The sequence below is a fragment of the Heliangelus exortis genome, chromosome 5 (genome assembly GCF_036169615.1).
Source record: "Heliangelus exortis chromosome 5, bHelExo1.hap1, whole genome shotgun sequence".
Taxonomy (NCBI): domain Eukaryota; kingdom Metazoa; phylum Chordata; class Aves; order Apodiformes; family Trochilidae; genus Heliangelus; species Heliangelus exortis.
In genome coordinates this window covers 535,432-550,670 of record NC_092426.1, presented here as the reverse complement: position 1 = coordinate 550,670, position 15,239 = coordinate 535,432, and the positions used below count along the sequence as shown (strand labels likewise).

The window sequence follows — 15,239 nt, the reverse complement described above, 5'->3', positions numbered from 1 at the left end:
CTGCTTTCAAGGCTGAGCTTTCTGCTGCTCAAACCTTGCACCTTAGCAAGGATCTGTGTTCTGTGAGAGGACCTCCCTCTGCAAGCTCTGTCAGCATCAGCTGCTCACCATGAGCATGGCAAGCCAGACAAAAACAGGAATTAGCTTTTGGATATCTCAGGATAGAAGATAATATAATCCTGTTATTAAAAAAATGGTATCTTCATCTTCTCCTGTGCTACTTTCCAGTTCTCTGTTCCTGGGCTTGACAAATCCTTCCTCTTTCATTTAATTTTTGGCAAGTTTGAGATCATGAAGCTATTCCTCTGCTGGCACTTGAATAGCAGATGTGCTGATGTCTGCCTGTATCCACTCCAGCCATGCATAGAAAAGCAAACTGCTGCTTTTTTTTATTGATGTGTGCAAGCCCAGAGTCACCTCACAGCACAGCCTGGGAAAGAGCTGGAGCCCAGGCAGAAAGGTGGTGATGTGGTGGTCAGAGCTTTGGGGTTGTGTCCTGCAGGGGATGGAGGGGACACATCCAGCTGTTCCAGGCTGAAAGAAGGGAGATTGAGGTTGGATGTGAGGGAGAAATCCTTTGGTGTGAGGGTGCTGAGCCCCTGTGCCAGGTTTCCCAGAGAAGCTGTGGCTGCCCCATCCCTGGCAGTGTCTCAGCCCAGGTTGGATGGGGCTTGGAGCAACCTGGGCTGGTGGGAGGTGTCCCTGACCATGGCAGGGGGGGGAATGGAGGAGCTTTAAGGTCCCTCCCAACCCAAACCAGTCTGGGATTCTGTGTGAAAACCAAAGGTTCAGCAGTCTGTCCCCAGCTGTGCAGGCAGCAGGCAGGGCAGGTCCAGCCCAGCATCTGCAGCATCCTGGTGCCAGTGGCAGTGCCAGCAGACACTGCTGTGCCCAGCAGGATGCTGAGAGCACCCATCCATCCCCTGCAGCCCCTGGGCACCCTGTCTCACACAGTCCTGCTGCTGCCTTCCCCAGGGGACACTTCTGTGCTGGAAGGGCTGCAGATCTCTGCCTTAGTTTGGTACCAGCTGCTGCTGTGCTGCTGACACCCCCACATCATCGCCCTCCTAAGGCTCTGCTGCCTTGAGGGCACTTAAAAGTTTTTCAAAATGTTTTAAGGGAAAACCAAAACAACCCAAACCTGATTCTATAATGCTTGTCAGACCATGAGGGGTTTGTATAAACTTCAGGGGTTTGAGCCTTGAAGAGAAATTTGTAGCCTGCTCACCTCCTTGCAGAACTGTAACCCACAAATCCCAGCAATCCCACTGGCTCCTGTTTGCTCCTGGCACTGAGGATGCTAAATCACAAGAGGCAGGTGGGAAGATCTGCCTGTAAATATTCACAGGTGCACTTTTCAGTGATTCCCAACACTGACATTGATGCTGTTACTCTTCCCCACACCCGGGGTTACCCCTGGGTAACACCACACACCTGCACCTACCTGCCTGGGGCTGTGCAGCTGTGCTTGGTGCACAGGAAAATTATTATTATCATAAAAGAAGCACAACATTGTGTTCAGACAGAATCAAAGAACCTCAGTGTGTACCAGTATGGTGATATTATCTAAAAATGGTTTGTAGAGCCAAGCACAGCCTTGGAGTCAGGTTGGTGCATGGTATCACACACCCTGCCTGGAGCAGCATCAGCAAGCTGGAGACTTGACTGGCAGGGGAAGGCTAAAAAAAGTCTGAAAAACTTGATTCTGTCACTGCCCAAGTTCTTGCAGGGGAGAAGATTGCTGGCAGCAAGGGGCTCCTGGGTTTATCAGGCACAGGTACAACAAGGTCCTGCACCTGTGAAAGTGTCCATATGCCTCCAGTGGCCAAAAAGTTTCAAATAGAAAGAAAACAGTACTTTTTAACACCCAGGAAATCAAAGCATCCCATCCTCATGAAAAGGTGATGTGGATTTTTTGTCACCTGCAATCTACCTGGAGGAGGGGTGCTGGTCCCTGCCAGTCTGGGGGGGGGACACACACTCAGCACCTACTTCTGGCTGCCTGGGAAGGAAGAATCAAAGTTAATTTCATTAACTTAGGAAAACTGGTAAGTGAGAAGGCTGAGCATGCTGAGGGCTGGAAAAGGGGTTTGAGGATAGGAGGTCCCAAAAGGATGAAATCACTGACCTAACTTGATGGGATTCCTGGTGACAGTGATGGGATTCCTGGGGAGTGGCTTTGCCTGGGTCCCTGTGGATCTGTCAGCAGCTCCCTGGGGTCCCTGTTGGTGATGCAGGGACCATCCAGTCAGGGCAGGTTCACTCAAGAGTCCTGACAGCAGAACCACCCCTTCCCAGGAGGCTGGGTGTGTCTGGTGGAGCTCCTGGATCCCTCAGGGATTTACTGCATGAGCACACTGTCCATGGGTGCCAGGGCTACACCCACAGCACCAGCACCGAGCAACCCCCCCCCCCTGAGTGCTCTGCCCTGCACCTGCACAAACCCTCTGTTTAAAACATATATTCCTCACTTTAGCTGAAGCGTTTGTGCAGAACAACATTTCAAATGGCCCTTTGGTTTTGCTCCTGGTAAAATCTGACTGCAAAACCTTAATCATCTCGTGTTTATTTATGTGTTTACTCCTTTGTTTATTCACTCCCTCAGTTCCCTTCCTGCCTCCCTCCAGCTCGCTGGGCTCCTGTGGGAAAGCAGAGATAAGTTAATCAGAACAAAGCTTGGTCATACTTGAGACACGTCCTTCCCATGGACTTGGATCAGTCCTTCCCAGCAGATTGTAGGGAATGACACTTTTCACCTGTGTTGTGTCATTTTGTGTCACCTCCCATCCCAGCCACAGGAGCTTTGCTGCCTTGATCCCTGACCCAGCACCGGGACCTGGAGGGCTCCTGGGCTTGGGCCTCCTGTGCTAACCAAGGGCACAACCGACAATTTGGGGCAAAAAACCTGTGGGAAGGGTTTTCCCAGGTATAAAAACCCCACTGGAATATTTATACTCATTTTTAATTTGAAGGATTTTTTTTTCTCTTCTTAAAACTGCTCCTGACACTTCTCTCCTCCCAGCCTTGCAGCCTGTGCCTTAGCTCACCCCTCCATGCACACCCAGCTATTGATTGATTGATCCATTGATTGATTGATTGATTTCAAAAGAGCCCTGGGGAGGTGTCCATCTGCCTCCTGTGACATCTGCCAGCAGCAGTTTGTCCCCCTCTGTGGGGGACAGCCCTGGAGCAGAGGGAGATGCTGCCTGGTGGCAGTGGGTGGTGGCAGTGGTGGCATCGTGGTGGTGGTGGTGGCAGTGGCATACTGGGGGCAGTGGTGGTGGCATGGTGGTGGCAGTGGTGACACAGTGGTGGTAGTGATGGTGGTAGTGCTGATGGCAGTAACAGTGGTGTCACTGGCAGTGGTGGTGGCAGTAGTGGCATGGTGGTGGCAGTGATGGTGTCAGTGACAGTGGCAGTGGTGACATGGTGGTGGTAGTGCTGGTGGCAGTGACAGTGGTGGCATTGATGACAGTGACAGTGGTGTCAGTGGTGGTGTCAGTGGTGACATTGGTGACACTGGTGGCAGGGTGTCAGTGGTGACAGTGGTGGCAGAGGTGGGTGTCAGTGGTGACACTGTGGTGGCAGTGGTGTCAGTGGTGACAGTGGTGGCAGGGTGGGTGTCACGGGGTGGGTGTCAGTGGGGTGCATGTCCCCGGTTCTACAGCAGAGGGCAATGACGTGAAGGGAAACCCCGGAGCCTCCTGTGGGGAGGAGCGGCCGCAGGACAGGAGCCGCTTTCGCTGCTATTTGTGACTTGATAATTGAATTTATTATTTACCTGCCAAGTCCTTTGTACGTCTGAGCAGCAGAACCCGTTGTGGTGTTCACACACGGAACCAGGAGTTTCCTGCCACACGGTCTGTAAAGCTGCAGTTCTGCAGAGCTGAAGTTTTCACCACGACAGAGATATTTCTGCCTATTTTTATTTTTGAACAATAGGTAACGGTATAATGTTACCTGGCATGTGTTCAAATATTTATAACCGCCCATGAGGGGAAGGAAAAAAGTAATTATTTCTCTCAGGAAATTAAGATGCCAGCTGCAAGCCTGGGAGGCTTTGAGGCTGCAGAGAAGCAGAACCCTCTGGCACCCCCGAGATGCTGGGGAGCAGCTGGGGAGCAGCTGGGGGCTGTTCCTCAACCTGGAAGCTCTTAACTTCCCAGACCTTTAGTGCAGGTAAGAGAGGGGGAGGAATTATCCCAACCATCCCATGGAGCTGCACCTTCCCCATGGACCCCCTGAGAGGAGGTTGGAGCTGGGGGGTTCAGGATCTGCTCCCAAGGAACAAGGGATGGGACAAGAGGAAAGAGCCTCAAGTTGTGCCAGGGAAGGTTTAGGTTGGTTATTAGGAACAATTTCTCCCTGGAAAGGGTTGTCAGGGCCTGTCCCAGGCTGCCCAGGGCAGGGCTGGAGTCCCCATCATCCCTGGAGGGGTTTCAGAGCCCTGGAGATGTGGGGATGAGGGACATGGGGCAGGGGTGGCCTTGGCACTGCTGGGGGAAGGGTTGGACTTCTATGATCTTAAAGGATTTTTCCAATGAAAACATTTCAGTCATTCCATGATTCTGCTCTCTAACAGCCACAGTTTGATCACTGGGGGCCATCTCAGTGGTGTGTGTCCTGCACTGGGAACCCAGTTCATAACCTTGCCTGTCACCCAGTTGGAAGATTGGCATCCCAGAAGAAACTTCTTTTTTGCTTTTTCTTTCCCCATTAAATTTCTTGCAGGCTCAAGCCAGGAAGGTTGGATCCTAGGTGGCTGCTATGGGGAGGAGGAGCCCAGCTGACTGGGGGAGTTTTTCTTTCCAGGTTTAGCATGAACCCTGAAGACATTTCCATCACATTGAAACTTGGCAGAGGGCTTGTAGCTGGGGAGGTATTTTTTGAGAGATCAACTGAACTGCAGCCAAAGAGGAGTACAAGAAAATCTGAGAAACGTTGCTCATGAGTATTTTGCAACGTTGCCCTTTAAAAATAGAGGTGGGCTCAGTTTTGCTCCTCTATATTCCTGTCACCCAAAGGTAAGCTGGAGAGCTGGAGTTTGTTCACGCCTGTGACATCAAATGAAGCTGGGTGCTAAAAATGAGCAGCTTCAGTAAATCAGGAACAGCTTAAGGATGTCCAGTTTGCAGAAATCAGGGGAGTCCAAGATACCTGTGCCAGTGCTGGGCACCAAAACTCTCATCTCTGCTGCACAGGATGCTTGGGTGCCCTGACACAGCCCTAGTGACTCCTCCATCACACCACATCAGGCTGCAAGCTGCTGATATTCCCAGAGCCACTTTTCTCTATAAAATGAAAAAAAAAAATTTATATTAAATAATTAATAATTAGTAATAATATAAAATAAACATTATAATAAATAATATTATTTTGTAAAATTTTTTTTTCTTTTTTTTGCAGAAAATATTGATGCTTTGCAGTTGTTTTGTGCCCCAAGCCAGGCAGAGATCATCAAGGACAAAACCTTCTGCCCTGGGAAATGCCACATAGCTGCAACAAGATTGTATCTGTTTGTACCACAAGAAGTTTCCTCCTGTCACTGGTCATGCAAACTGTGAGTGGGGAGCTCCTGGAGCTGCAAAAATTCTCATTTGTATCCCAAAGCAGCTGGCAGGTGCCCTGTGTCCAGAGGTGCTGTGGGTGTCCCAGCCTCATCTGAGGCTTCTCCCATGGCAGGAATTTTATTTTGCAGCAAATGCCAAGGAATTTGCAAACACTGCCTTGGGGCATCCTGGGGTTCCTTTCAACTGGGTTTCTCCTCCCTTCCCTGGCCCCATCCCACTCCACAGTCTGTGTCCTTGTTCCCTTTGAATCCAGCATTGGCTCCTGGGTTATTCCTGATTTGCTCCCGGTTTCTTCAGCTTCATCTTGCTGCTCATGTTAGAAAGGATGGTACAGAACTTGTGGACTGTGTTTCTAGACAGGATGAATTTAATTTCTACAAGGCTCTCATTTGAAATCTCTCTTATTACATTTCTGACATTCCTAGTTTTAATATCAGCTTTTTCTTTCAGTGCTTGGATACTCAGGGGCTGGGATCACATGGAAGCAGTGGAGCTAAGGAGTCAGTTTTTCAACAGGAGCTAATGGCTTAGCTGCTGAGTATCTGCAGGGCTGACAAATTTGGCTGTTCATTACTAACCCCTGGCATGGACTGCACAGAATCTGCTGTCTCACAGGCTAACAATCCTTTTTTCTTTTTCTTTTTTTTTTTTTTCTTTTCTCACAGAAAACTAGTCAGTGACAGCAACAATTTGGAAATTCCTGGTCTTGCAAGTGAACGTGGGTATTATTATCAAATGTTCACATTTTTTTCGGTATCTGTGAAATCAAAATGATTTCTAAGCAGCCAGCAAGAATGCTTTGGAACATGAAGAATATCCAGTTTGGTTTGCTGGACTGAGTAGATGGAAGAAAAGGTGGAAAATAATAGTTGGCCAGATTGCTCTCAGAAAAACATGATAGAAATTAATAAAGCCCTTGTGAAAACCAATTTAGCCTAATAAGCCATAACTATATAGACTTTTTAGACATAATTTCTGGACTCAGAGAAATATATGTTTAGTGGATCAAATAGCACCAGCCAGAGCTGAAATGCCTGTTGGAAACTCGATCTGTTAAATGCAGCTGCACAATTTCCTCCTGTCTGCCAAGTAATGAGAGCCCCAGGGGAGGAAAAGCAGGAGGGAGCTGTCTCCCTGTCACCCAGCACCTGGGGCTTTAGAAACCCATCAGTGCTGGGTGGGAGATGCCCAGGACACTGATTCCAGGTAAACCTCTGCCACATCCCCCCCCTGTACCACCAGTGTTCAGTTCTGGACACACCAACTGCTCTGGTGGTGTCCAACCCATCTGAGCTCCAAAAAGAGGGGGGAAAGAATCCCAAAGACCAGAAAGCAAGAACATCTGGAATGGGAGGATTTTTTCCTTTGGAAAGGTTGCAGCACCAGGTCCAGTCTCAGGGGGAAGGGATGGAGGGGTCTGCAGCAGGGAAGGGCTGTGCTGCAGCACTCTCTCATCCTACTCAAGCTGTGAAATGGATTCATCTGGAACCTGGGCCATGCCAAGCTTGGTTCTGGCTTCCTGCACAAAGACAAATATTTTGCTACCCTCAGCTGTGCCTGGAATATAATCCACTGCCTTGCTATTCCTCTCTCGTACCTTTGGACTCTTGTGCTAATGAGCTGGTTTGGGGTTGTTTGGGTTTGCTTTTTGGCCAAAGTCTCAAAAAATAAAAACAATCCAGAAAAAAAAAAAAATACACACCCAAAGCTTAACTTGGATGATGTCCATTCTGTAGGAGGTAACTTTGGTTTAGGTGCTGGAAAGGTTTACACAGGTTTGTGCTTTCTGCTTTGGGAAACAATGCTGAACGTGTCAGGAAACTGGGCTGAGATCCCTCATGTCCTTGGGGAGGGTGGTCCTGCAGGGCTGGCACTCCTGTAGTGCTGGGAGCTCTGAGGGACTTTATTTTCCCAGGAGATCCAGGTCACTTTTCCTGTTGCAAACTATCTCAAAGGATTTGGGTTCCATCCTTTTTCCACCAGCCCTGCTGCTGCTCACTGCTCGAGCCTTCTCCTGTGGGCTGACCCATGTCCTGCAGCACAACCATGGCCCTGGAATCCCAGACTTGGGTTGGGAGGGACCTTAAAGCTCCTCCATTCCCCCCCCCTGCCATGGTCAGGGACACCTCCCACCAGCCCAGGTTGCTCCAAGCCCCATCCAACCTGGGCTGAGACACTGCCAGGGATGGGGCAGCCACAGCTTCTCTGGGAAACCTGGCACAGGGGCTCAGCACCCTCACCCCAAACTATTTCTTCCCAAAATCTGATCTCAGTCTCCCCTCTTCCATCTGGAAACCCTTCCCCCTCATCCCATCCCTTCAGGCCCTTGATGGCTGCATCCCCCCCCCCGCCAGTCCCCAGGGAGCTGTGCAGATGCTGGGTACAACCTTGGGATCTCACATCTGCTTCAGTGATCTTCACTCGAGTCCTAAATCTTCCTCCTTTCCTTTTGTGAGACCGGGGCTGTCTCCTGCATCAGCTCAGCAGAGTGGAAGCAGAACTGATCTGAGAAAAATAGAGTATCTTGTAGTCAGAGCTTAGAGAGGGAAAAAAGCCACCAGGCGAGGCTTCCCGGAGCTACGCTGTCTCTTGAAAATAAATGAACAGATTGCCATGAATGAATAAACTGCTTAAGACACTAATTCACATTCAGGAGGCCACGGAGCTGAGGTACTGGTAAAGATGACAGAAATGTTTTCCCTGTGATTGTTCCTGCAGTGTGCAGCTCCATGTCTGGGAGCAGCAAACAGAAGGGAGCCGTGCTCTGCAGCCAAACTGCTGGCACCCAAACTGCTGGCAGCCTGGGGATGCTCCTGGCCCTGCTGCACCAGCCCCTGCCTTAGGAAAGGGAAATGCAGCAAATCCAGCCTCAGCAATCAGGGGACAATTATACCTGCAGCCCCCAGGGGAAGGCTCAGAGGGCATTGCAGCCCCTGGGGGTCAGCATCCTCCTCCTGCTCCCCTGGCCCCCACCCTGGAGCTCTGGGCTGTGTTTCACCCAGTGCATTCCCACTGCCCAAGGCTGGGTAAAACACACCTCTGGATACTGGGAACTGGGGTTATGTGGTCTGGAGAAGGCTCAGGAGAGATCTTACTGCTCTCTACAACCACCTGAAGGGAGGCTGTAGAGAGGCTGGTGCTGGTCTCTCCTCCCAAGTAGCCAGTGACAGGATGAGAGGAAATGGGTTTAAGTTGTGCCAGGGGAGGTTTAGGTTGGATATTAGGAACAATTTCTTTATTGAAAGTGTGGTGAGGCATTGGAACAGGTTGCCCAGAGAGGTGGTGGAGTCACCATCCGTGGGGGTGTCCAAGGAGTGCTCTGATGTGGTGCTTCAGGAGGTGGCTGAGTGGGTGTGGGAGATGGATTACAGTTGGACTCGATGGTCTTGAAGGGCTTTTCCAACCCTAATGATCCTCTGAGTGTGTGACACTGCATACATTTGGAGTTCATAATAACCTGAGAACCCATCTCAAGCAGCTCCTGATAAGGGCTGGAGCTGTTGCTGGCAGCACCAGAACCACCTGGTTTGCACGTGGTGTTTTGATGAACTCCTTGAGATGCACAAATGGGCTGAAGATAAAAAAAAACCAACTCTTGTGAGAGAAACAGCTTGTTAGGGAAATAGTGGAGTGGAAGTGCAGTGGGGACAGTGCCTGGTGGATGTGGTGTTCAGGCAGCCCTTGGGGACACAGGGGACATGGCTGCTTTTGGCTTCCCTGTGCTCAGCAGAGCAGCATCCTGACCTGCAGGACAAGGAATTACTACACCTCACCCCTTAGCAACAGCCCAAGCCAACTTCTTCTGTACTGTGCAGCCCCTTTCTGGGGCACAATCAGGAGAGGAGTCAGGGGGTCTGTGGGTATCACACTAACTCAGCACAGCTGAGGAACATTTGGGTGGGACTCCTCTCCCTGTCTTTATAAAGCTGAACCCCCAGCTCAGCCCTGGAGCTGCTGCTGAGGAGGTGTCCTAGAAGGAGTGAAACAGCTGCCTGGAGGGGAGGGGAGAGCGGGGCTGTCCTGGTGCCTCCAGTGGCACAGCCTGGGGTGAGTTCAGTCTGAACCTGAGATGTTTAACCTGAATTATCCTCCCAGAGCAGGGGTGCTGTGTCCCCTGTGCTGCCTGGTGCTCTGTGCTCCCATCTCTGCTTCCTGTCACTGAGTGATGGGCTGCTCCCTGAGAACAGTCTGGCCAGGTGATGGAGTTCTGTTGGGTTTCTCTTTCTTGGGACTGGTTTGGGTTATTGAAGGGTGAAACAGTTTGCTTTTTCCTGTGGCTTTTGCTGTGTTTCATAGAATTTTAAGGATGGAAATGACTGAGGGCTTAAGACCATCAACCCAACACTAAACAAGGTTCTGTAGTGCCCTCTCTACATCTCTCTGAACACCTCCAGGGTTGGGGACTCCTGTTCCAAGGCTTGACCACTCTTTCAGAAAATAAATTGTTCCTAACATCCACCCTAAAGCTAGAACAACTTGAGGCCATTCCCTCTTGTCCTATTGCTTCTTACTCTGGAAAAGAGACCAACACCCACCTCACTCCAGCTCCTCCCAGGGAGCTGTAAGAGTGGCAAGGTCTCACTTCAGCTTTTCCTTCTGGTTGCCTGCATGATGAGTTGGGTTCTCACAGCTCACAGTTAGTTGGAACACAGCACGGTTGATGGGGCCTTGGTAAAATTCTTCCTGATCTTTCTCCCAGAGGAGAAAACCAATGGGGAATCCATAGCTGAGGAGTTTCCCCTCTCCTGGGCTCCCTGGTCCAGCTCACGTTTGTGCCTTCAAACACCCCCCAAGGACTCTTGGGTTTCTCTTGGGGATCTGGACCCTCTGGGGCTTTGGTGGAGGAGGAGGGGTTCCCAAATGAAAACACTATTTCATATTAATATTAAATACTTCATATTAAACCAGAATTAGTGCTATGCTGTTTTCTGGTGAGGACTTTGTTGAGTCCAGGGACTGGCTGACAGCAGCAAGTAAGAAATTATGTGAGAAATAGAGCTGGACCAGGGCAGCCCTTCCTCTGCCCAGCTTTCAGCAGCTGTTGGTAGGGGGTTTCTTGTCTGTTGGATTTAGTGGCCACCAGTGAGCTGCCCTGAGACAAATCTCCCCAAATTTCTGTGCAATCCATAGATCTCTGTGGTCTCTGGTGGCAGGGAGTTGCACAGGATTTATTATGCACTAGCTGAAAATTCATTTGATTTGTGTTAAACTTCTCTGAAGCTTTTTCTGCTCCTTAATTTCCTTGAGAGTGGAAGGCATAGTGTGTAGCCAGAATATTGAGGTCACTGGAGAGTGGGAGAGCAGAGAGAAACGTGGTCCTGGCAGAGATGGTGGGTGGGAGCTGTGTCTCTTTTCTTAAACCAGGAGCCTGTGAAGCTTTCCAGGCTGAGTCTGGAGCAAATCCAAGCAGCAGAGTAGCTGTTTCTGCTCAGCTCTTTCCCTGAACAGCTGCCTACTCCTGAGTGTCCCTCTGCATTTACTTTCTGTCTCAATATTCCTTTGATAATAGAGCACAGTCATTTAGCCTCAGATTAAAAAAAAAAAAAAAAGGCATTAAAAGCCTAGCGTGTATACACAGGTCTGGGTTTTCTCAGCACTTTTCTGTTGTCGCTGTGGGTAGTGGAATTTAACTCCTAATTACATGGTAGAGTTTTGCAGACTCGACAGTGTTGACACTTTAAAGTAAATTCTCAATGTCAGTTCTTAAGCAGGGCTGTAGAACTGCTCTGGGTACAGCAAGTGTCTGCTGACTGCACTTGGATTTCTGCACACCCTGCTCAAGATATTCATGTTCTTCCCTCCCTGATTATCCTGGTGATATTTGCACTCATGCACAGGTGTGAGAACATTAAATACCTTTATGTAATATTTGAGGATCTGTTCATTATGGCAAGATTAACACATAATAAAATAATAAATTTCAGAATTTACCTAGCAAGCCCAAGTACAGGCTGATTCTCCTCCTCACACAGACACACACAAGTATTTTTATCTTCCTGGGGTGACATGTTGCTGGCTCCAAAGCACAGACAGCTCAGGACACTCTTCAGCCAGGAGCAGCAGCTCCTCTCTGGAAGTTTTCTGGGGACAGACAGGTCCATCCCAAAGCCTGCCTTGTCTGGTACCGCTCCATGGCTTGATCCAAGGGGCTCAGGGGAACCCCTTGCTCTTCTGAAGGTTCTTCTGAATCCTGGGGACAGGCAGGGGGATGCCCCTTGGTGCAGAGCTGTGTGCTCTGCCAGCACCCTCAGCCCACTGGAAATGGGCTCAGAAGTGTCCATAATGATGCAAAGTAAGCTTGAAAATTATTTAAATGTAATTCTCTGTAGAAAGCTACCAGCAGTGGATGAAAATGTTGACAAAGGACTTAGAAAATAAGCCACCGTTGCAGGTGACTGTTCTTGGCTGTTGCAATGAAATGTAGCCCTAAAATAAAGGCTCCTGACTCTGGTTTTATCCAAAGCAGTGGGAAGGGCTGTGGTGTTTCTGTCACTGCACAAGTGCTTGTGTTTGGGGGGACCCTGAAGGCTGGGCTGAGACCAGCTCCACATTTCCCAAGGAGGAGCAGTGCAGGGACAGGAGCACAGGGTGGGCATGGGGACATGGTCCTGGTCCTGGTCCTTCCCTCTGTGGCCACTTGAGGCTGAGATGTGCAGGGACTGTGCCCCTCAGCTCAGGAAGGAGATTGAGGTGCTGGAGCAGGTCCAGAGAAGAGCAAGGAGGCTGTGAAGGGATCCAGCAGAATTCCTGTGAGGAAGGGCTGAGGGAGCTGGGGGTGTTGAGGCTGGAGAAGAGGAGGCTCAGGGGAGACCTCATCACTCTCTCCAACTCCCTGAAAGGAGGTTGGAGCCAGGGGGGGGTTGGGCTCTTTTCCCAGGCAACTCTCAGCAAGACAAGAGGGCACAAGAGGTCTCAAGTTGTGCCCGGGGAGGTTTAGGTTGGAGATTAGGAAGAAATTCTTTAGGGAGAGGGTGCTCAGCCATTGGAATGGGCTGCCCAGGGAAGGGGTGGATTCTCCATCCCTGGAGATATTTCAAAAGAGCCTGGATGTGGCACTCAGTGCCATGGGCTGGGAACCACGGGGGGAGTGGAGCAAGGGTTGGACTTGAGGAGCTCTGAGGTCCCTTCCAACCCAAATGATTCTATAATTCTAAGAGATGCTCGTGACACAAGGACTGGGCATGGGGGAGTGAGTTGTGTCCCTGCTTGGACTTGATGATCTTGAAGGTCTTTTCCAGGCAGAAGGATCCTGTGAAGGACTGAATCCTCCCACCCAAAAGCCTGCCCAGTTAGTGACAGGACCAGCTCTGCAATGTGGGCAAGAGGGGAAACCCTCCCTGGAACTTTCCCTCCTCAGCTGGGTCAGTCTGAGCTGAAGCCATCACTCTGTGGTGCCACTTGGAACCATGCACTGTTCCCTCATCTCTCTGGAGTAATTCCGTGTAAGTTTCCTGCTTATCTCTGAATAGAGCAGCAGCTGCTTTGGTCATCCATCAAAGCTGGGCTGGGTGACAGTCACTTTCACAGTCCTGTTGGCTGATTCCTGGGCAGAACAGACATCAGGGCTCTGCACAGATAGAGTTGTCATCACAGATCAAAAACCTGGGGAAAACTCAGTGATCCTTCCCCCTGCTGCCTAAACCAGTATTAAGAAGACAGTAGGAGAGATGCAGCAGTGTAAGTAGCACACACACACTGTGGGATTGAGAAAACCTTCAGATTCAGGATGTTGTCCCCAGAACCTCATTCTCCAAATCTCTTGCACATAAAAGGCACTTTCACTATTTCAGGTGGGACAGTCCAGATCCTGGAGCTCTCAGTGGGTTTCAGGTCTGCTGTGGGAGCAGTTGTTGGGGCCAGGGAGTGTCCAACCCACACAGCTCCTGCCCTGGGACTGCTGCTCTGGCTCTCTTGTGCTTTGGGGTTTTTCCCCCTGCTCCTCTGGCTCTCTGGTGCTTTGGGGTTTTTCCCCCTGCTCCTCTGGCAAGCCTCAGCTTCATCCAGTGTATTGATAGACAAACAAAACCAGGAACCAGGAGCCCTTCTGCACAGGAGGGTTTGTTCTCTGCTGCCTGGTGCAGTCCTGGGTGTCCCCAGGGTCTGTGCTGTGCCCAGGCACTGCCTGAAGGGCTGAGCCCAGGAGTTTTCCCCCTTTCAGACAGACAGGAGGAGGAAGGGATGCTCTGGGTTGCCTGCCAGACCCCCTGAGTGTGTTATGGTTTTCAGAGAGGGTGATGTTCAGGGACAAACACTGGTGCCCAGAGGGAACACCTTTCCAGCCCAGGTCCTCAGCATGGTCCTGTGCCTGCTGCCTCCAGACCCGTGGGACACACACACACACACACAGACAGAGCTTTTCCTCCAGGTTGTAGCCCCAGCCCTGCAGCACTGTGAGCACCAGGTTGGTTTTTTTTCCCTGTGCATCCTTCCAAACCCCTGTGCCCAGCAGCTCATGGACACCTGAGCCAGAGCTGCAGCTCCCAGGGGAGCCTGGAGGAGCCCAAGGACAGACCCTGGTGTGCTTCTGCTCACCCTGACCTCTGCCTCTCTCGTCCTCTCCATGCTGGAGAAGTGTACTTTGGGAAGAATTAAAAAAAAGCCCAAAACCTGCAAATTCAGTGCACAGCAGTATTTGCAGGTGGTAGCTGGCAGGTCCCAGGAGCCTTTCAGCCCAAACCAGCAGCTGGCTGGGAAGCAGCAGGGTGCTGAGCTTGGCAGTGGGATGGGCTGGAGCTGGGCAGGCAGGCAGGGGGTGATTTGCAGAAGAAAATCAAGTCCCCAAAATGTTTAAAGGTTTAGCCTCTGCCTTGCCCCCCCAGAGCTCCCAGTGCATAGTTTTACAGCCCTGATTTGCAAATATTTAAAACCGAGGTTAATATGGGCAAGAAAATATCACACATTTTCCTGCTGAAAAATTAATATCACTGAAGAGCATTGCTTAGAATGATCCTATCATCAAAATGGTGCTATTATCACTCCACTCCTTGAAAATAATTCTTAGGATAATGATTATTTCAAAATAGATGCTTTCAGTTTCAGAACTGTAAATATTAACCAGTTTGTGTACTACACATCCATAGGATGTTAGTGTGGCTGCAGCTGGTGCTGAGTGTAGTCCTGTACCTGGTTATTAAAATGAAATTATATTGAAATAACACTCTTAGTTTGCCAAGTGTTTCTCTACATGAGCATTTTTTCTGTCTCAGTTTCAGTCATGTTTGGTCTCCAATTTTTATATCTTTCTTCTTGCTTACAAGTGAACAGAAATTTTCTATTTTTACCTTCTGGAATTGTTCACTTTTTGGAGCAGCCAACAGGAAAGCCCAAACCAGGGCCCATTCAGGGACAGTGCAGCTCTGCTGCTACTCAGAAATGAGGAATTTGTGTCAGACCTACCCACAGCAGCACTTTCTACTTCATGGCTGATTCCCTGAGTTTTAAACTGTGAAAGAAATCAAGGGCTGGCTAAAGGAATAACTACTTCAGCTATTCTGGGTTTTTCCAGTACTGTTGTTTCTGCTGCGGGATTAAATGAAACAAATAATTTTTTGCAAACCTTCCCAGTTTGTGAGCAGCTTACAGCAGCCAGGGGCTGCATGGACTGGTAGCAATCTGCCACCTGGTTTCTGTGAAAAAAAACTCCTTGGTTTCAGTAACTAAAACACAAAC

The 15,239-nt window shown here is 49.9% G+C and overlaps 1 long non-coding RNA gene across 1 annotated transcript; it reads left to right on the top strand.

Annotated features, from left to right (window-relative positions):
* Positions 1 to 4,558: 4,558 nt before the first annotated feature.
* LOC139796681 (uncharacterized) lies at positions 4,559 to 6,499 on the top strand. The gene is made up of 2 exons (XR_011726089.1): positions 4,559 to 5,560; positions 6,236 to 6,499. It is a non-coding gene; the product is annotated as an uncharacterized lncRNA (long non-coding RNA).
* Positions 6,500 to 15,239: the final 8,740 nt, after the last annotated feature.